This window comes from Durio zibethinus, chromosome 10 (genome assembly GCF_047325235.1).
Source record: "Durio zibethinus cultivar Kanyao isolate XHJ-2024 chromosome 10, ASM4732523v1, whole genome shotgun sequence".
NCBI lineage: Eukaryota > Viridiplantae > Streptophyta > Magnoliopsida > Malvales > Malvaceae > Durio > Durio zibethinus.
The window spans coordinates 22,029,029-22,052,792 of NC_143171.1; positions in this window are offsets into that span (position 1 = coordinate 22,029,029).

Here is a 23,764-nt window from a genome sequence, read left to right on the forward strand (position 1 = left end):
TTATATGTTTTTATTAGTTTTTATATATATTTTAAATTTTTATAAAATAAAAATAATTATTATATATAAATTTATTAAAATATATTAAAATTGTATTAAAATAATATAAAAATTTAAATTTAAATTTAAAAAACTGGTGCATTAAACTTATAAATTTTAGTTCAGATCAAATTAATTCCAAAGAAAGATTGGTTTGGATTTGGATTACATTTTGAAATTTATAATACTATACATTTTCAAAAAAATAGAAATGAATCTATTTCAATCTTACCTGTTATTATCTCTAGTCAATATTCATCAAATGATAACCAAGGATCTTGCAATGTAATATAATTATTGAAACTAAGCTAAATGCCAAGTTCTTAGATTGAAATTTTTTTAAGTACATTTATTTAAATAAGAAAATCCACATAACATTTATGATACTTTTTTATATGGTTTATATTTTATTAATTTAATTGTTGAAATTTAAGTTTTATACGCATGTCAAATTTTAAATTAATTAAAAATGTTTAATTAGTTTTTCAACCTTATAAAATTTTTATCATTAAATATATACTAAAAGTAAAATGCTTTGGATCAATGCTACATAAATATTGGATTGGATAGATAAAGACAAAGATATGATTAAATTGAATTATTGAATTTTTAAAAGATTATTATTAAAAATATAAAAGAAAGTAAAATAACAAAATTTTGAGAAAATGAAAAAGGTAAAATAAAAAAAAAATTGGTTACAGAAAGTTTAGTTGGCAGAAGTTACATATTCTAATATTAGGATGTATAACAGATTTCAATGAGAACTTAAATTAAATTGTCTAAGAGAAATTGTTGATCACCCAAATTAAACCTAAGACTTATCAATGAAATATTTACTTTTACTGATTCAACTTACTTCTACTTAAAATTTTATACATTTGTAAATTGATTATCCCATATATAATATACTATATAAATATATAGATATAAATGTAAAATAATTGAAGTTAATAGTATATGTGACTCCTAAACTTTGAGCTAAATTTTATTTTAATTGTTAGTCTTTAAAAAATATGTATATTTGGATCCTCAATTGTCTAAAGTTATCATCTTTTAGTTCTTTTGTATCTAGAATAGTCTAAATTGATAATAAGTGCCAGTTGACTCAACATGGATGGTGTTAGCTGGCATCTTACATGATAAATTGAAGAACAAAAATATAATTTCACTCAAAATTTAGGAATCAACTATTCTACCATATCAATTTTTTTTTTATTATAGATATATTTTATAAATTATTAAATTTAAAACAATATTTTTATAATTTTTATTATAATATATGTGGACATATCATTTAGTATGAGATTTTAATTAGAAATTTAAATGGGTTTACTTTTTTTTCCTTTATTATTTCTGGTTATTTTATTTTATTTTATTTATTTGAATTTTATTTTTATTAATTTTCAAAAATAACGAAAAAGGGTCGAAATTGCAAAGGGAAGGAGAGTAAGGTTCCGTATGGAATTGAAATCCTAAAATTGTGTTGGATTTAAAAGTCTTGTTGTTCTGTTTACGGTTTTGGTTATGATTAAAATACTAATTGAATGAAAAATGTTTTTGACCTAATTTTTGAAAAAAAGTCGAATATGAATTAGAGTTAAACTCTAAAATTAAAACATAGTGAAATTAAATCAATAGAATTCTTATTTAATTTAGAGTTTTATTTGATTTAGGATTAAATCCCTATTTAAAAGCCACAAAAATCATCAACGATGTAGAGGGAATCAAGGGAGAAGTAATAAAAAATAGCAAATAAGTATTGGCCAACCAGACAGGTAAGATTAAAATCGGTGCCAAGTTCTTCTATATTCCTTCTTTAATCTTTTGTCAGTCCTCCTTTGTCTTTTATTTTTCTCCTCTCTTATTTTAACGTGCTGCCAATAGTTATATCATGATTGCATTATTTGCTTTTATTTCTATCTAACGTTTTAGTACGTCTCTTCCTATTTCATTCATAGATGTTGATTTTATTATGGTATATTCTAGCTCAAGTGTTCTTATGTCTTTCTTTATTTCTTTATTTTTGTTTATATATCTATTTTTTATATTTATTTTTTGTTTCATTTATTTTCTTTCATTATTTCATTATTTTTTGTTTTTATATATCTATTTAATGTTTTATTTATTATTTCATATTTTTATTTATTTATTTGTATCATTTAATTTTCATATATGTTTATAAAATTTACCTTTTATAAAACTTTTGAAAATAAATATTAATTATCCCGATGATAAAATTCTAAAAAATGCACAAATTGGTGCTTTTTAAAAATTTTTAAGTAAGAAATTTTTTTTTCTAAATTTTGTCAGAATGGGAAAAATTTTAGATTAAAAATTTCAATAAATTAAATGACAATTACCTTTTGTTTTTGAATTAAAACAATAGTGTCCAATAATGAAATTCTAAAAAGGCACAAATTGGTGATTTTTATAGATTTATAGGTGAGAAATGTTTTTCTAAATTTTGCTAGAATGATGTTAAATTTAGATTAAAAATCTCAATAACAATAATTGATATTTATTTTCAAGAAAAAAAATAAAATTAGAAAATTAGAAATAATGAATTGAATTAGAAAAGTATTTTCCATAAAATTATTAACAATATCAAGAATGAAATCCTTTTAAGAGAACGAATATTTTTTTGAATACTTTTGATGTGAGATTTTTCTTTTAAAGGATTTTACTAGAATAGTGGGGAAGACTTAAAATTTCTTTTAATATTTAAAGGATGAAACATAAAAAACAAAAAAAAACCATTGCGGCCAAGATAACTATTAGGATAATTTAAAATTAATTGATACTATTCGTAGGATAAGTGTTTTGTGGGTATTATAATATTCACTACATGTAACTAAACCCTGTTCCCAGTTTTAAGAGGTAGACTAAACCTGTTTTCTTAATAATATTTAGTCAAGCTTATGATTTTTTTTAAAATGATAAATTTATTATATGATTAATCACACTTAATTAAAAAAATTAGTAACGATTCCATATGTTGTGTCTAATGGGTTAATTTTAAAACTTATACCTTATGATAATATAATTTATTGGTTAAATATTTTTTTGTTTTTAATATAAAATAGATTTTCAAAAATTAAATTTACGTTAAAATTTTCAAATTTTTTTTTAAAAAAATCCCATATCATTTTAAAAATTAATTAAAATTTTCTATATCCATTTAAAAAATTAAATAAAAACTTCTATACCATTTCAAAATATTAAGTAAAAATTTTTACATCATTTTAGAAATTGATTTTTTACCATATTCATAAATTTTTTTCTATTTAAAAAATTATTGGGAGTCTATTCTTTATTAAAATTTCATAATTATAAAATGATTTTAAAAAATAGATAATCTGAACAGCCCTAATCAGTGCTAATCAGATAAGGGAAAAATCGGATTACTAAAAATAATAATTTTATTTTATCTAATATAAATTTTTTAATAGAAAATATATTTAAAATAATCTTTTCTTTTATAAAAATAAATTTTTGAATAGATTAATAAATGCCAATAAGAGTTGGTTACGTTGGTAACGTTTGAATATTTTGCTTTTAAGACTACATTCTATTCTCATTGCCTACAATCTTCTTTCTTGATGGGTGACTTGTAAATCCAACTTAACTCTTCTATTAGGTTTACGGTCTACCTTGGCTATAAATCGGAGAAGTCTCCTCTCACCTTAAACTTTTTATGACAAAAAATATTAATAAATCTATTTTTAAAATAATATGAAAATTTTTACTTAATATTTTAAAAGAATATGGTATTTTTATTTAATTTTTACAAGATACAGAATTTTTTAACTTAATTTTAATTTTTTAAAATCAACTTTCTATTAAAAATATTATTTTATTGATAAATAATGTCTTAATAAAAAATTTAAATTATTTTAAATTATAATATTTTGTAAAATATATTTGAAATATAAAATAACAATTGTTTCTATAATTATTTTCATTTTTTTCTTATTTATAGAATAAATTTTATAAAATATATTCAAAAAATGAAAGATAGAGGATATTTAATATTTTTAATAAAATATAAAATTGTTTGATAGAAAATAATATTTTATATTATGATTTCTTAGTAAAATTATATTTTTAATAGAAAATAGAAAATTGTTTTTAAAATAATATGAAATTTTTTAAAAGGATTTGAAATTTGTAGCTTAATTTTATCTTTTAAAAATATTTTTTTATTTAAAATATTTAATTAATAAATTATATTACAATAAAAATATAAAAATTTAAATTTAAATTTAATATTTTATAAAATATATTTGAATAATAAAAAATTTTAAAATAATGATATCCTTGGTTGCTAAACTTTGAGCAAAATATTATCTTAATTCATTTTCCTTCACATGAAATGTCAACTGATCTTATCCATATTACGTCAGTTGGTATTTATCATCACTTTAAATGATTTTATTGACAAAAAGATCAAAATATGATTTTTTTGTAATTATAGATCGAACTAAAATTTTTAAAATTAGAGATTAAAATAAAAATTAATTTAAAATTTAGAAAACACGAGTGTTATTAACTCAAACAGTTTAAAGTTTTTGAGATGTATCCTTAACCTAGCTTGGTGAATTAAAAGACTAAAGAACTGAAAAAGCATACTGTTACATGAGGGCAACAAGGGCAAAAAGAAGGATCGTTTGGTACCATTGTCAACTTTTTGTTTTATGTTTTTGAAATCTTTATTTTTATTTTTTTGTTTTATTTTGAAAATTTGAAAATAGAGAACACGTTTGGTGAACTAATACTGTTACATGATTTTAAAAGCAGAAAATATAAAACATGTTTGTCATTCATAAAATTTTTTTATATTTATAATTTATTAATGTTGACTTAAAGGAATTTTTCCTTCAAATGCATTGCTTTTCAAATGCAGACATTCTAAACTCATACAACTAGCGAGGTTGCTAGGAATTTAACCTGAAATTCTATTCTCTGTTAGGTCTAACTCCAAAAGATTATTCAAGTTATCGATTTTAATTGGGATTGAGCTGCTCAAAGAGTTATGAGACACGAACAAAGCAACTGAAAGCGAAAAAAGAGCAACAATCTCTCAATGCTACCACTAAGATTATTACTAGAAAATTTTAGTGCAAGTAAATTTTGGCAGTTTCCTAGGCTTAGAAGTATACGTCTCTCAAATCTATTCTCTTCCATAAAGAGCCTAATTAATGCAATTAAATTTCCAAGTGAAAATGGTATTGTTCTTTAAAATCTATTAAAGTTTAGATGTAAGAAAGGATCTATGTATAAAAGATTACAAAAGCTATATCTATATCTATGTGTATATAAGTGAAGGACAGAAAGTAAAGAAAAGAATGAGAGATGAAAAGAGAAAGTAAGTAAGAAAGAAAGAGAATTGGCCTCCTCGAGCTTAGATACAATGAAGCTTTAAATAGAAAAATTCTAACCTATGAATAGTAACTCTGTACAGTTACCGTTACAGTTTACAATAGAGTTTTTATCTACAGTATCGCTACAGTGACTTTCTATAGTGTCTTCTGTAGTAGGCCTCTATCTTTTTCTATTTCAGTGCGTTTTATCTATATGTTACAGTTGACTGCTAGAGTATTTTCTGTCTGCTAGTCGTTGGCTCCTAATAGAGTTTTATCCTTTTTTGTCGGCTGTTTGTTCTGGCTTATCCTATATTAGAATATGCACAGTTTATCCTTCCATAGCATTGTTTAAGTTATGAAATTCTTCATCCAGTGCTGTGATTTGTTCCACATCTGCCATCCTTCTTGGTACTAGTATAGTAGTTCAGTCGGATGATCAAGATCTTTCATTTTTGATAATTTTTTCAAAAGCTCAATTGTTTCTAGGGCATTTTCTATATCAAGATTATCATGTAGTTTTAAAAATCTGATAACAAAAATAGGTCTACCATCTGTCCAGCAAGCTATTTTTGGATAGTCTGGTTTAGTGGCTAAATGGAGAAAAAATTTTGCTTTGTCCATGAGATCAGTTCCTGTTTGGAAGTGGTAGGAGTTTGAGTTGGTATATTTAGAAATGGTTTTGTTTAAATCATCTGAGAATTCGATGTGGTCTGTAGGTGGATCAAGTATATTTAGTGGTTCAAAAAAAATGTCCACTGGATATGGTATCAAATTACCATTTTTGATATGGTTGGTAAAATTTTTCTCTTTGAAAGGTACCCAAAAGACTATATATGGTAAAATGAATGTAGTAAAAATGTTTTGACCATTTCACACATTCAATAAAGTGGTGTTTAATAAAGCTGGAAAATCTTTTTAAAGGTGAAAAAAATAATTTTGTACAGTTATTTGTCCAACTAAACCAATTTCAATGCTTTTTACATCAAAAGTTTCATGGTCAAGTTGAAACTTAAGTTTAGGTATATATTCACCAAAAGAAGTATTATACATATACGTAAAAGTATAATAATCAAAAAAAATTTCTATCAATAGTTTTTCTATTGACTGTAAAATAGAAGAATTAATTTACTGGAATAATTCTTTGGTTAAGAATATCGTAACTTTTTCGAAAAGAAGAATTCTCTTAAGCTTGTTTAGCTTAGAGGAAACATATTTTTCTTTTTCAACATATTCACATAAATTCAAGAAATTGTTTATCTCTTGAAGACTGTACTGATTTTCTTCCAAAACAAAGAAATCAATATCTTGCTGTTTTAGCAGATTTGTTGATAGAAGGCTTTAGAAAGCTATTTCTTTAAAATTCTGAAATTCTTTAGCCTGGTTGACTAAGAACTCAGCTAAGCTGGTCATCCCTTTTCGAAAGTTGGATTTGTTTTTTGAGAGATGGGATTTTCAAACTTTGTTTAACAAATTGTAGACTTGTGGTTCAAGTCCAGGGTTATAAAAATCTTTAATCTCTGGGTTAGAGAATTTTGTTCTTTCAAGCAGTTGTTCTGTTAAAAAAACTATTTGAGAATAACTCATAAGTGTCCATTCGTTTGGACCTTGAGCAAATTGAGAGTATTCTGGTTGAATCCTCATGAAAGGGGGTTTATAAAGTGGTTGTTGGTAAAGATATAATCCTTAGTTAGGATTATTGTAAAAGTTAAATCCTGGTTTAGGATTTTTAGAGATTAGGGGTTTTGGAGAAGAAAGAGTAGAAGAAGAAGAAGAAGAGGATTTTTTACCTGTTTTCTTCTTGATGGTTCTCCATCCACCTGTATCATAGACTGGTTGTTTTCCTCGATCCATGTGGTTGACCCAGAAAGTCTGCAAGGAGGTTTTTGTCTCCATTGATGAACTCTACCTGAAAATGATAAGAACAAAGAAAATTATACCACCTAATTCACCTGGGATTATCATAAAGCTTTCTATTTTGGAGAAAGGTTTTGTCTGCTTGGTTATCTGCTCGGATAATAAAGATCTCCGGGGTTAAATAGATATGAAATCATTGTACACTATTTTTAATGGCTAATAATTCTTTTTCAAAGATAATATAATTTATTTCATTCGGTTTGAACTTACCGAAATTGTAGCCACAAATCAATTCATCTTTTTTATGTAGATTTTTAACTTTTAAGACACATCCCCAATGTTCATCACTGGCATCTGTCTCTAAAATAAATAAATCACCTTGTTTAGGTAAATAGACCTTAGGTATAGTGGTTAGATCTGATTTGATCTGTTTGATAATATTAGAATCGTTGGTGTCCAAACGAAATCATTATCTTTACGTAATTTATGCAAAAGATAGCTTTCCTTTTTGGAAAGGTTTTTGAAAAATTACCTTGCATAATTAAGTATACCTAACAGCTGTTGTAGCTGTTTAACATTATCCAGTTGTTCTCGAAATTCTTTGATCTTGGAAATAATATGATCCTACAGGGATAGTCCATTTGCAGAAAGATTAAGACCAAGAAATTCAATTTTGGTTTTTTCGAGTTTAACCATTTTGGGACTCAAAATAATACCATGTAAAATAAATTCTTGAGCAATAATATTCAGATGCTTCTTGTGCTCATCTAAAGTATTTGAAAAAATTAAAATATCATCAATATATACACAGCAAAATTGTTTATGTTTGCTGAAAATACTGTCTATCCAACGCTGAAAGATTTGAAGGGCATTGCATAGACCAAAAGGTATAACAATCCATTGGTAATGGCTTGCTGGTGCACTAAAAGCAGTAAGGGGTTTAGAAGTATCATTTAGCATGATTTGCCAAAAATCGAATTTACAATTAAATTTAGAAAAGTATTTAGCATTTTTTGCTAAATTAATTAAAACGTTTTTACGAAGGATAAAATAGCCATCAAAAACAAGATTTTGGTTTAATTTCTTATAATTAATAACCATACGGGGTTTAACTCGTTTAATTTTAGAATGGTTTCTTACCATGAATGCTGAACTAGAATGTGGGCTGGTAGTTAGTTCGATCATACCTTTGTCGAGCAATTCTAAAATTTGAACTTTAAATTCATCTATATCCTGTTTGGTATAGATCATGGGCTTTACTCTAATAATCTCTTTTAGAGAATGAAAGTAAGTTCACAGTATTTTGGATTGCATTTCCAAAGCTTTAATGGGTTTTCATTGAAGTTTTCTTGTAAAATTCTATAAAGCCAATGTTTTTCATTAATAGCTTTAAGTTCAAAAATATGTGTTATTTCTGGGTGAAAGCCATTATCACAAACATGATTATGCTTGGATAAAAGAGGAACTTCTATTGATTTTTATCAATAGTAAAGATAAGATAATCAGAATAAACAGAAAATGGTAAATATTTATGTATAAAATTATTTCCTAACAGAATGTCTCCATGCATATTAGGAAAATATAATATTTTAGGTATAATGAATATTTTTTCATGTAAGGCAACAAGTATATTTTTTTCCTTTAGGCTAACAATGGTTTCTTTACCATCGATACCTACTATTATAATGGGATGTTTCATGGGTTGCCATTTGTTGATGGCAAAGCATTAGGTCGACAACTAGAGATTGTTGCTCATGTGTCAATCAAAATATTTAAACTATATGGTTTATAGTTTTGAAAATAAAAATAACCTTCTATATAAGTATAATAACGTACCTTGTTGACAAATGATATTATTTCTTACATTTGTTGTGTAGACAGACGAAAATTATTTATAGAATGAAACATTTTAATATCTTCATTTTTAGTTTTTCTAGAAGAAGAGATGTGTGAATTGATCACAGTATTAAAAGAATGATAATGGGTTTGGTTATCACATGTACCTTACTAAGATAGGTTATCTCCTGTAAAAATAAGATTTTGAGCATTATCATATTACCTGATTAGCGCATACTATTAGCTCGTCTGAGGGCTTTTATATTGTTTGTACTATGAAAACTTGAAAAAAAACTTTGATAAAGAGTACAAAAAGATTGATTACTAGTTATACTCTCTGTATTATATCTGGTTAATGATTAAAAACATTTATGGAAGGTAAAACCAGGTTTAGATTAAAACTGGTTGATTCATTTGGATTTTTAAAGTAAAGATTTTTTCTTGATGAGAAAAATTCTAAACTTGATACTTTCTGTTTTTCAAAAGTATTTGAAAGATCTTCGAGACACCATCCTTTTGGGATTGATAAGTCTGCGAGATTTACTAATTTAGGTTTAATTTTTGAATCAAATTTGTTTGGTTCAAAAATTTCAATAATATTGGAATCTATCGGTTTGATAGAAGTATTAGTAGTATTTGTAAATTCATAAACCGCTGACCAGTTGATTGAAAGATCATGCGAAGTAGATTCAAAATCATAATTGGTTATTTTGATTCGAAGACATAAACATTTTTCAATGTTTTCATCAAAAATAGAAATAAAATAGTTTGGTTTAACTTTAAATAAAACTACTCCTGTTGCTAAATTGGATTGGATTCCACCAATTACAGCGTTAGTAGGGTTTTGAAAACGATGGTCCATTAAAATAGCTATTATGAGAATATAATTTATGGATAAAAATAGTGGTTTAATGGTGATCAAAATCATTCCTATATGGATGTATTTGGCCTTTGGATATCTAGAAAGAAAATGGTTTATTTTCTTTTTAGTAAAAAGAGGAATTTCTACCGATACTTGTTTAGAATCGTTAGCGACTGTGTCACCAAACAGTTTTTCTATATGACGTTTAGACCAAAGTTGAAACTTTTTAAACCAACCTGTTTTATAAATTTCATCTGGTTTGATGAGTTGTAATTCTTTTAATTTTTCATCAGAAATAAAATGAGTTTTCTCATAATATTTTTGAGTTTAACCATACCTTCTTCGTTGGTAGTTGTTGTACCCATAAATGAGGTTATTGAAACACTATCATAGTTAGATTCAGTATTTAACATAAAAATAAAATCTGATTTATCTTCAGAAGAACTATAATCTCTTTCTGAAAAAACTTCATAATAAATTTCTTCGTCAAACAATTCATCAACAAAACAAATTTGAAGAAAACTGTCATCAAGTTTTTTGATCATTTTCTTCACACTTTTTCCTTTGTTAGGACAAGTATTTGCATAGTGACCTTCTTGATCACATAGAAAACATTTACAATTGTTTTTAGAAGATTTTTTCTTCTTTTTAACAACAAATTTACCTTTTTTAGGTTTTTTAAAAGTTGTGGGTTTCCACTTTTTCCAAAAATATTTTCGTTTTTTCTTAAAACGATGTTTCTTTGAAAAAGATTGTTTATTCCAACCAAATTAAATTCATTTTTCAAAATCTTTGTACATTATTTATATGAAAGTTTGGATTTTACCTGCTTTGCAGCTTTTTGCTTAAAGCAGTATTTGTTGACTTGATTCTAAACGTAGTGTATTCTACATCCAAGAGTGTCATAAAGTTCAATGCTAAGATTTGCAATATAAACAGTTTTGAGTTTTAACTCAAGGTAAACGGGATAATTTTGTGAACATAATTCATCCCATGGTGAGGGAAGTTTGAGAAAATATTGTTGTAACCAAAAGTTTGAATGTTTTTCATTCAATTTTTTATATTCAAAAAGATATTTTTTAGAAAATTCATCTAAATACTTAATATCACATAATTTTAATTTTGATAAAATAAATTGAGCTTATTAAGTGGGATCCAAAGATTCTGTACTACCACAAAACTCATTTTTCAAGATTTGGGTTAAATCTTTCAAAAGTTGAGATATATTTCTTGCAGCTAACAGAGTGGATTTCTACTATTCTACGAGGGTTGTAGTTTCCCATTTTTTGAGAAATTAAAGGACATCACCTTGCCATGTGCCACAAAAGTAGTTAAAGAATCTTTCTTTATTCCATTGCTCCTTGTAACTTATGAAAACAATAAACATAGATTATGCCCAATCGTCTATGACTTTTTCATAGTCTTTAAGAAGGACTTTGGTTAAGTCTAAATAAGTACCACCTTGAGAAACTGTTCGTTTGTTTAATGAATCGATAACAGGGGTTTCGATCTTAACTTGACCTGTTTGGCTAGAGTCAGATGTTTGTTTAATCTCATCCTTGTTTAGGTGAGAATATTTTTATTTTAAATGAGGAAGATGTTGATCCATTATATTAGGATCTAATAAATCTGGAAATCTAAGCATATCATCAATATCTGGGTTAGATATTGCTTCTGCTTTTCTCTTCCCACGCTCTTCTGTTTGAGGGATAGGAATTTTACTTGGTTATGGATCTGGTTGATCATCAGAACTATCTGTTTCATCGAATGTGGTTTCATCGGATGAAATGTGTTCATCCTTGACTATTGGGTTAGTAGCAAGAATTTCAAAATTATCATCTACTATATCATCATTTGCTTCTTCACTATTGACACTGGTTGTGTCATAGTTAAGCATATAATGATATTTATATTTAATAAAAAGTTCTTTATGTTCTACATAAAGAGTCTCTATTGCTTGAAGATAATCAATCCATTGTTTCGGATCGTCTGTTTTTTCCATTTTATCTTTAAAATTTTCAATAATATATTTATAAGAGTTGAAATCAAGTTGTTCTTGTTTCTCTTTTACTAAGAAAAATGAAGGTTATCATCATTCATCATAATATTGCCATAGTAAAGTGGTACAAAATCTGTTGATATATCTGAGGGAACATATTTTTGGTCCATCTTTTCTACAAGCATGTCTACTTTATCTTCTATATTATTAATTTTTACAAAAAGTTTATGAAAAAGGAAGAAGTTAAATCTATTAAACCATTTACAGTTCTACTTATGCTAATATTACTAGATTCATACTTAGGATCTATATACAAGTCATGATTATAAGATTTATCTTGACAAATACAAGAATTTTCTTCATAAGTTTTCATGTTTCTGGTGCTTAAAACCGGTGTGCTGTTCTAACAACGCTAGCAACAAAGGCAACTCAGGCCACAAAGCCAGCAACAACTCAGATATGCACGTATGATCTTTGAAACAAAGAGCTTAAGAAGAAGATGCAAGTAAGAGTAAAGAAAATCTTACAAGATGAATAACAAGTAGATCTTTATTGTTGAATCTACAATACAAGCTTTAGCAAACCTTTGTACAAGCATAGAGCTCTGATACCATTTACAAACATCCATGAATCAAATTCCTTCTTATGGTAAAAATTTTTAACTTCTCTCAAAGGTTTGCTATAGAGCTAGACAGTTCTCCAGAGTTAAATTATCTGACGTTTAGATGCATTTGACAATTATAATGGAATAAATCCTTTAAAATTGTTAACACCACTAGCAAATACTTGCAAATGAAGAAGAATTAGGCCAATATCTAATGGTAAATGCCCTTGCAACTGGTTTTGAGTGACAGAAAAGTAGTGTATTTAAGAAATATTGTAAATCAGAGCAAGAACCATACCAGATAGATATGTAATTTCCATAAAGATGAAAAACTCCCAAGCCCGATAGCTTTCCAAGTTCATCAAGTATGGTTCCTTGTAAATTATATATACCATAAAGAGGTATAGAAAAAGCCAAAGGTAAAAATATTTTTATTAAAATCTAGTTAGATACCCACATGATACCATAAGTAAAATTTTTTGTTTTGTTAGTTTTATTCACTTTTTTTTTTTGCAAAACTTATCAAATTTTAAAAAAGAAAGAAAGATAAAAGGTAAGAAAAACAAATATTTGGCCAAAAAAATCAAATAGAGGTGACATATGGACACTTAACTTGACATCTAATTCTCACAAAATATATCTAATAAAAGATAAAAATCTAGAAAAAAAAAATCATAAAAAGTAAAAATTAAGAACAAAAATAAAATAAGGAAAGAAATAAAAATAAAATAAAATAAGGAGCTCATAAAAAATGCCACATTGACACTTTCATTGAGTTTAAAATATTAATTTCTTAGAATAAAGTACCAAATAATAACTTTATTAATATAATACATATAAAAATTTAAATTTAATTTAATAATAAAATATGTACATTTATATATACTCTAAAATGAGTCAGGATAAAGCATCCTAAACACACTACCACCTCAATCTTGTATCTTATAAAAAAACTTGACTCATCCCAATTTGATTCGACTTAAATAAAACATCCCCTATCGAATCAAGATAGATCAAAACCTGTTGAATATAAATTGTTTCGATATCTCTATTAATCAACACCTTTTATTACAAAATTATCTAATTAAAAAATATGAAAAAGGCAAAAAAGAAAAAAAGCCAAATAGGGGTATCACATAGACATCGCCATTAGCCTCATTCTTTTTAACAAAATTAATTTAATAAAAAGGGTATAAAAACAAAAAAAAAATGAAAAGGGAAAAGATAAAAAAAAAAAGAAATAAGGTATCAAATAATAATTTTATTAATATAATACATATATATAAATATAAAATTAAAAAGATAATAAAATATATTTTTATATATATACCATGGAATGATTTAGGGTAAAACATCTTAAATCCACTTTTGACCCATCCTATTTTTTATCAAAAAAATCAATCTGACTTGACTCGATATTAATTTTTTTACAAAAACACCCATATCGAGACAGATAGAAACCCATCGGATACTAAAACAAAAATATACTAAAAGAAATAAACAAATAGGGATGCAACGTGCACACCTCCGTTGATGTTATTTTCTTACAAAATTTACCTAATAAAAATAATAAACAAAAAAATATAAATATAAAATATAAAATGCCTCTTATCAGATCAAGTAAGACCAAAACTCATCAAATATCAATTTTTTTGCTATCCATACTCATCAACTACTTTGTTGCAAAATTTATATAATTAAAGAAATGAAAGAGAAAAAAAACCAAATGGGGGTGTCATGTAGCCACCTATATTGGATTTTTTAAATAAATTTATCTACATTAAAAATAAAAATAAAAAAAGTAAAAAAAAAGTGTCATGTTGACATATTAAATAAAGATCAAACAAAAAGTCAAAATGAATAAAATTTATATAATGGATGGATGTGTTAAATCTTAATTATGTATAAATATAGTATTTTTTTACTAAATTAAGATATTAAATAATAAATTTATTAATATAATAACATATAAATATAAAATAAAATCAATAATTAAAAATATAATTTTATATATACTCAAGAAAGACTTAGAACCCTAACCCTTCCTTTGACTTAACCTTGATTTTAAAAAAAGAAAAATCTTAATCTAATCCTATTTTTTAAAAAATTTGAACATATTGGATCAGACCAAATAGAGATTTATAAGGTATGAGTTGTTTTGTCATCCCTATATTCATTGAATTTTTTTTTACAAACTTACCTACTTTAAAAAATAAAAAACTTTTATAAAAAAAAATGAAGAAAAAAGGTAAAGACAAGGAAGTTAAATGAGGATGGCAAATAGATTTATTAAATTAAAGTATTAAATATTAACTTTATTAATATTATATATATATAAATATAAAATTAAATTAATAAAATATATATTTATATATACCCTGGATAGGACGATCCATCCTAAACTCGTATTTGATTTAATCCTAAAATTTGCAAAAAAGTCGATCTAATCTCAAATTAAAAAAAAATTATTGGATTTGAATGAATCGGAACCCATTGGATTCGGGTTGTTTTGTCATACATAGGGTTATAAATGAACCAATTAATGAATATATCTGTGGTTTGTTCATTTATTTTTAAAGGTGTTCTACTTTGGTTCGTATTCAATAAGAAACTACTATATACATTCGAGCTCGATTCGTTAAAAAGAAAGAATGTTTGTGTTCAGTTTGTGTTCAGTTCGGTTATGTTAAACAAACTTGTTCGTGAACATATTTTCATGAACATTAAATGAATATGTTCACGAACATATATAATGAACATGTTCATAAACAATAAACAAATCATTACCAAACAAATCAAAAAAACAAACCTAAATGAACATAAACAAACCTTAAAATAAGATTAGAATAAAAGATAAAAATATAAATTTGATATTATTATTATTATTATTATAAACAAACTATAAATGAACAAAAAATGAACAAGTTTTAAACAAATTTTAAACGAGTTTATTCACAAATATAAACAAACCAAACAAATCTCTGTTCATGTTCAGTTCGTTTAATAAACAAACATAAAAATGCTATTTAAGATCACTTGTTAAGCTTAATAAATGATTATAAACAATCAGAAAACAAACATGTTCATGAATAGTTTGTCAAAAACTCTATTCATTTACACTCCTAGTCATACATACCTCTATTGACATTTTCTTAAAAAATTTATATACTAGTTTCTTTTGGTGCAAAATTTTCCTAATTAAAAATAAAAGAGTTGGAAAGAAAAAAATTGAAATAGATTGCCACATGTACACATTAGTTGGCCATTTTTTTTAAAAAAAAGTCCTAATTTAAAAAAAAATTTAAAAAAAGAAAAAAAAATAAAGTTGAGTTGCCACTCAAAATTAGTAATGATGAACTTTTATTGAAACTTGTAACATTGATTAAAAAATAAAAACTAAAAAAATACTGAAAAAATAAATTTGGGTTTGATGTCAACACTTTCGCTAATATCGTTTTCTTTAAAAAATTTTAAATTAAAAATAAAAAATATATATTTAATAAAAATATCAAACGGATCCCATATTAAAAATTTTTAAATATTTATTAAATATAAAAAATAAAAAAGTAAATAGAAAAAAGAAAAGAAAAAAATGTAAAAAAAAAAATCAAATGGCTTGTCACGTGACATACTCTTAATATTAAGTGGGTCTAAACAAATATAAAAATATTTATTAAATATGTAAGAAATAGAAAAAAGAAAAACTGAAAAGAAAAGAAAGAACACTTGGCATACCCCCAATAGCAAGTGAGTTGTATATAAAAATTTAAAATAAAAAAAATAAAAAAGTTTGTTATAAAAGGATTAAAAAAATAAGATCTATGAAAATATTTTTATAATTTTAAAAATTTTATTAAATAAAATAAAAAATAAAAAATTTACTAGTGGCACACCAATAGTAACAGAGTGTATGTAAAATTTATACATAAGATGCTTCCAAAATATTTATGAAATTGAAAGAAACAGAAAAGTCATTTTTCCAATAAATTTGAAAACTCCATTACCAAATTTTAAATTTTGGAAACAAAAGTACTCTATCAAACAAAATTTATGTTTTACTAACAGTGAACCTGCGAATTGCCATGTGCAATTGTTTTAGTAACAAAAGTGAAGAATTCGTATTATACAATTTTTGAAATGAATGGAAACCAAAACAGATAATAATGATTGCATCAAATTAAGAATGAGCAAAAAGAAAAATAACAATAAAGAGTTAATCATTTAAGTTAGTCAAAGGTATAAGAGCAAAATGTAAAAGAAGCATAATAGTTAAACTCAAAGTTATAATAAAATAAGAAAGATATTTATTTATAGTTAGGATTAATAATCACTTTGAAAATGTTTTCTTTGACCATGTTGAAAAGATAATAATCACTACCTTTCAAGTGATTGTCAGTTGCAAAATTCTTTCCATCATGTTGTAAAAGATTTGCTTCTAGCATTGTAATGTATATTCCAAGATTTGGTTTCTCCAGAAATCCACAAAGTGACATAAGTGTGTTGTTTAGTTTGGTGCTTGTGGAAATATGTTGGAATATGCTATATCATAATAAAATAAATTAATAGAGTTTAACTAATTTGATAAATCAATTTTTTTATGCATAGATGAATCAAAGATATTTATGATTGAAATAAATAATAATATATAACTATAGTTTATAGATAATTTATTGCCAAAATGCAATGTATTTTGGTAGTGGACTAGGTCAGTAAGTAACAAAAAATGAGTGAATTGTAACGACTGTCATTTTCACCTTGGATCCTTTAAGGGTAATAAGCTTGAGCATGATAATTTGATTTAGAGCTTAAACCTTCAACCTCTATAATCTCAATTGGATCTGGTATATTGCTACTAGAAGAGCTTGTTTGATTTGTTGAATCTTTTTTGGATAGAATAGCAAAGAATACAAAAGATTGCAATTTAGTGACATAAGAAATAAATCAAATGCAAGTGAAGTAAAGGTATTACCTTTGGTCAATTGAATGCCATCCGTTGCTATGGTAGTGGCCAACTCAAGGTGCAAAAAAGTTTTGAAAGTCATAATATTATTGTATGTGAATGTTAATAAATTTTGATATATAAGATGGTAAGCATTTACAAAATTCTTCCATCCTTTTAGGAAATATAATTGGTCATCAATCATTGTTAACTCCATTTTGAATGAAATTGGTAAAAAAACCTTTATTACCCATAAGTTTTGGAGTTTGGATGCTTCACATGCATGTTTAAGCAAAAGCTTTTGGAATTCTCTATTATGATTTTTTTTTGTTAGTTTATCAATACAATTTTAAGAACATAGATGAAATATTTTGGGATAATTTGTTTATAATTTTATTGACAAATAACAGTTTATAAATTGTTAACCTTATAGATTCAAAGATTGTAGATACATACACTCTATGCATTAATAATAACAAGGAACAAATAGATTAAATAATAATGCAAATAGTAGAGCTTGGATATGTAAAAAGACAAAAGACAAATATTAATGTTCAAGTCAAGAATGAATGAGCAAGGAAACCATGTATTTATTTTGCTAAGAGAAAAAATATAATAACGAAAAAATGAGTGTTCATAGGTTTACAAATAATCAAAGTAGTGATAGACTTAACTGTGATTATTTTATACCGACAAAATTAATGTAGTTTCATCAATATTTTTTTAAACATTGATAAAATAAAATAGGTTAATATTTGCTTTGAATAAAATGCAAAAAATAGGGATAAGATTGTTCACCTAAAGGGTAAAATATAATGAAAAGAATGAAATAAATAGAAACAATTTTGATCTAAAGATCCAAATAAAACACAAAAGGTGAAAAAACAGATGAACAACAATTAATGAAAATGTTTTTAAGATATTGAATTATAACAATGTGTAAGAAGGAAAGAAATATAATAATTTAGTTGTCTTTGAAGTTTTTTTACCACAAAATCTTAAACAATATCTTCATGAAGTAAAACCATGACAAACCATAGAAGCTTGTTAAGGTTGTTACCACGTTTGATGGGAAAATAATTGTTGCTAGATATTTTTTTAGAAAGGTGGTGTGATGTTTTGTATAGTTGAAATTATGCATTTAGGTTTTAATAGGCAGTTTTTATCGTGCTTAATTAGAGATGGATTTAAAAAAGTTAGTAAGCTGATTACTTAAATTTTTTATGAAGAGTCGATAGAATAATTAATACGTGTATTTAATTAATTTAATATAGTTGGGCTACAGTAGGTTGATGAACATTTGTTTGTGGTGGATGTGTTTTCTTTTTGTATTGATATAGTAAACCTACTGGATGGGTATACAGCATGCTTAAAAGGGTTGGTAAGTTGGCAGTTTGGTGTTTTAATCAACATTAGGGGTTTAGTGGCATTATGCTGAGGGCTATTCATGTCTAGTAGAATAGTTAGATCATACACAATGAAATAATGAAAAAAGATTCAACATATAAATAGTATATAAGATTAAACATTAAGCTATGACTGTTTAAAGTTTACTACAAAAGATGAACAAATGGTAGCCAATACAGAAGTCAAAAGTCATTGCAAAACTTTTCATGGCTATTTAAAGTTCACAACAAAAAGAAACCAAAAGGCAGCCAAAAGATAAATTATAACCCATTGTAGAAGCATAAGAGCTTAATGGCTAAAAAGTAACATAACAATTTAAGGAAAAGTTTACTAGTCAAGGTTTTGCATCTAATGACAGTTAATAATAACATAGAATATTTCTTTATCAACTATTTCAAAGACAAATAGTCATCAGTGTTTAAATTATTATTCACTACAAATCTTTTCCAACCACCTAAGAAAGTTTTATTATGGGAAGAGTGCTTGAAATGGATAAGCTAGCCTATGCATTCTTTTTTTAAAACCATTAATATGACCTTAACATTATGCCGTGGAAGGTAATTTTTGTAAAACGCAACTTGGATATACTGCATTTTAAAAAAATTTAAAAAGTGAACTAAGAAACTTAAAATGATGGCCAATAACTATGAATGCATGTTTTATCCAAAGATTTGAGTTACCCAGACATAGGAAAGGGGATAACAATAGTTTATATATGGTACATTAACATGATGCATGATGATTGAACATTTGTCTTAGTCATGGTACATTGAAATGATGGATAGTTAGAATCATCACTATCAGTTTCATTATCAATATCCTTATCAAACTTAGTTTTGATATGATGATTTAACTCAGAATTTGAATCATCAAGATAAATAATTTCTTTGGGCATCAGTTGTTTGCCTTTCGATTTGTCAAGTTTTTATTGTTTACCCTTCAAAGGGGTTGCCTAATTCAGTTACTCTTTTTAAGCTATGAAAATTTAAAAATGAAGGTTAAAAAATAATATAATTTGATTATATCAATGGAATACAATTAAAATTAATGTATTACCTATTCTTGTTTGAAGGATATTTTTGTGATAATAGCACCAGATCCAACATAGAGAAAAAGATAAAAACTCATGTCTTGGTTGTATCTCGGCATGAATATATCACCACATTGCAGATAAAGTTCATCCACAAATTTTTTCAATTATTCTTGAAGCAAAGTTGATTGTTGATCTTAACAAAAATCTACTTTGAATTTAGTGGGCAGCGAACTTGTAATGTGTATGGTCATTGGAGTAATAATGTATGATAGTTGCAACTTCATACAATCCTTTAGAAGCATTTGAAATGAGAACATTTATTTATATCAATTTATTAACATATATTTGAAGAGAAAGACGCACATGTTTCTAATCATAATTGATTGATGTTTCAACACTGAATATCAGAGAATATAAATTCACAAAAAAAAAATTTTTGGTTTCAGTCATAAATGTATATATTGATATAAATTTCTAAACTGTATTTATAATGCAAAGAATGAATAATGTTCTTTTTTCATATAAGAATCATTATCTCAAAGGATACAAAGGCCTGTTGTGTAATATTAACACAATAGACAACAAGGTAAGGATCAATCAACAGTTTATTGCCAATTCATGTTTACATATATAGTTAAAATTACATTAAATTACTTGGAAAGACTTGACATATTTGCGAATATAAAACAAAAAGATCAAGTGATATATGTAAATGGGGTATGTGTATAAATGAAATAAAGGATAGAAATTGGACCATATATTTGAATAGGTAGAAAATTGGTTAAAAATATTTGATAAAAGATAATAGAACTAGAGCAAGAAAGATAAAGGGATCACATGCTCTTAAAAAAGATAAATAATTTATGTCATGATAAAAAAATTCCTTTTAAAATATAACAATAAATAATTTAATGGATCAAAATAAACAAACATATGCATTTTTAGTTGGACCGTATAATAAATAACCAGTAAATATTGAATGTAGTAGAATATATGGTGGTAAAATCAAGTAAAGGTAAAGGTTAAAAAGAATAAAGAAAATATACATGTTTTCATAAAATTAAAGAATTGTAGATGTAACAAATGAAAAATACAAAGTAATAAATTGAAATTAAATGATTTTATCACCATAATATCTTTTGTTACACCATCGCAATACAAAATCTTGAAAATTACTGGGACATGATCAAGGTTCCTAAAGTTTCAAATGGATGAATCATTTCTATTGAGCATTTTTGGAGTAGGAGCTAGAACACTCGAGATTCTTGGTCATTGCAAGATTTGCAAATTAGGATTTTGCAAGTACAAAGATATGGTTGAGGTGAGTTTGAGGTTTGAAGCATTAAAAATTGGGGTTGAATGACTTTTAAAGTAAAAAAAAAAAAATTTTTGAAAATTTTAAGCAATTGTTCTTTTTTTTTTTTCTTTTGGGTTTTGTTTGAGTTTACTTTTGTTTGACTTATGCTATCATGGATTTGTGACTCATTTTCATAGTTTAATACCAACTTATCTTTGAGTTGGGCTAAAATGGAATTTTTTAACATTAAATTGTTTATCTAAATTAAAGTCAAATTACATTATACACTTGTTTTGTTCAAAGATTCCAAATTAGAAAATTGCATTTTGTCGCTATAATTTTAAAATCACTTCTAAAACCCAAGAAAATTATAAATAAAAACAAGAATTAATTATAATATATTTTGAATCCTAAAATATTAAATATGATTATCAATATAATTGGATGATGGATATCGTATATTATAAAATATAAATATATTTTTTTATTATGAACAATATCATATTTCTTTGTGATTATCAATATTAAAGTTTTGAATATTATCTATCACAAAATATAAATGTTTCAGAATGGAACTATTAATTTGAATATTAATATTAATATAACTAGATTGATGATAAATGTTTTGAGGTATGAAATTTGATAATGTTTATATAAACGTGAATATTATCATAGGTTAAAACTATAGTTAATTAATATAATTTTCCAATTAAAATAAATATAGCTAAGAATAGTAATAGAAAACTATTCAAATAATGTTGCAATAACAATATCACAAACAATAGATTATATATAAATAAATTGAAAAAAATAAAAGAAACGAATGAAATTGGTCTAAATATCAAAAGAATTAAATTTTTTATATGGTATGGAATTAAAAGAAAAGAGTTTGAATCAATGTTTTTTAGGCAACATGTCATTAAAATTTCAACATTTAATTTAATAAATGGAGGAAAAAATTTTAGAAATGATAAATAAGCATTTTATTGAATTTTCAATGTAAGATAAATGTCTGAAACTATTCTAAAAAAGTATGTTTTTTGTTCTTTAAACATTAAGGATGTTATAAAAAAAATCAGGCTTTCATTTCTTGCATTTTTTCATCAATCATCTATTATTATTATTATTAGTATTATTGTTATTATTGTGAATTACTATTAATTTGTGATAAAAAAATGCAAATAAAAAAATTTCAGCCATTTTAAATAATATCATATTTTTTTATATATTGACTAGATTTTGAGCCATGCGATGCACGAAATAATTTTACTATTTTATTTGTATATACATATAAATTAGTATTCTTTTTAAAATTATATTTAAAATTTCAAAATTTATAACATATATAAAATTTTATATGTGAGTAACTTTTCATAATTTTTTTTAAAAGTAAGATAAAAATAAAATGTCTTCATTTTGCACTATCTTTATTTGCAATAATATTTATACACTTAAAATTTATATCAAATAAAAATAAATTACATGTCTTTCTTAAAAGAACAAACATATATATTATCGAATGATGAATTAAATAATAAAAAATAAGTATACTTTCATTTTTGTAATCTTGTTCAAATTACTATATAAAATATGAAAAAAAAATGTAAGGAGATATGTGATAAAAGGAAAATAAATTGAAAAAAAATAATTTTCATAACAATAAACTTGTAATAGTAATAGAATATACCATGGAAAAAGAAAGATGCAAATTGAAAAATAAATTGTAATAGTAATAGAATTCTAAAAAACAGTAAACTGAAAAATTTTTAAAAAAAGTTGTTATAACACATTACGGTCATATTTGGTGCATAGGATGATAGATAAGATAGGATGATAATTATCTTATATTATGTTTCATTTGTATCTAAAGAAACGAATAAGATTACCATGAGGATTAATCATTTTCTTAATATAGGATGATTCAATCCTCCCAAAATGGAGATGATTATATTTAATTTATGAGATTGAACTTACATGTCCTATTATACCCTAAAAAATTACATCAATAATTTAAATTGTATAAACTTTGAGGAAAGATAATTTTGACCAATAAATAAATTATTCTATCATAATCCTTACACACATCAAATATAAGATATGATAATATTATTTAATCTCATCATATTCATAATATCATCTTATCATATCCTATCATAATCTTATGTACCAAACACATCCTACATTTATAGTTTTTCATTTATGGAATAACTTTTGAATGACATTTAGGTTTGAATAGATAATTTTCAAATTGATATTTAAAAAAATTAAAAGGATATAATAAGTGATAACAATTAAATCAAACTTCATGCCTATTTTTTAAATATAAAATTGATAGTTAGAGTAGAGATGGAAATAAGTCCTATTATTTAGAGATTTAATATGAAAAGACTATCTGAATTTTCAATATTTTACATAAATTTTCAATATGAAAAGACTATTTAAAGACTATCTAAATTTTCATTTTTCTAGCTCCCAAACACTAGCTATTTAGTTTTTTTTATGACACTTGTTGTTAATAGCATGTTTTAATG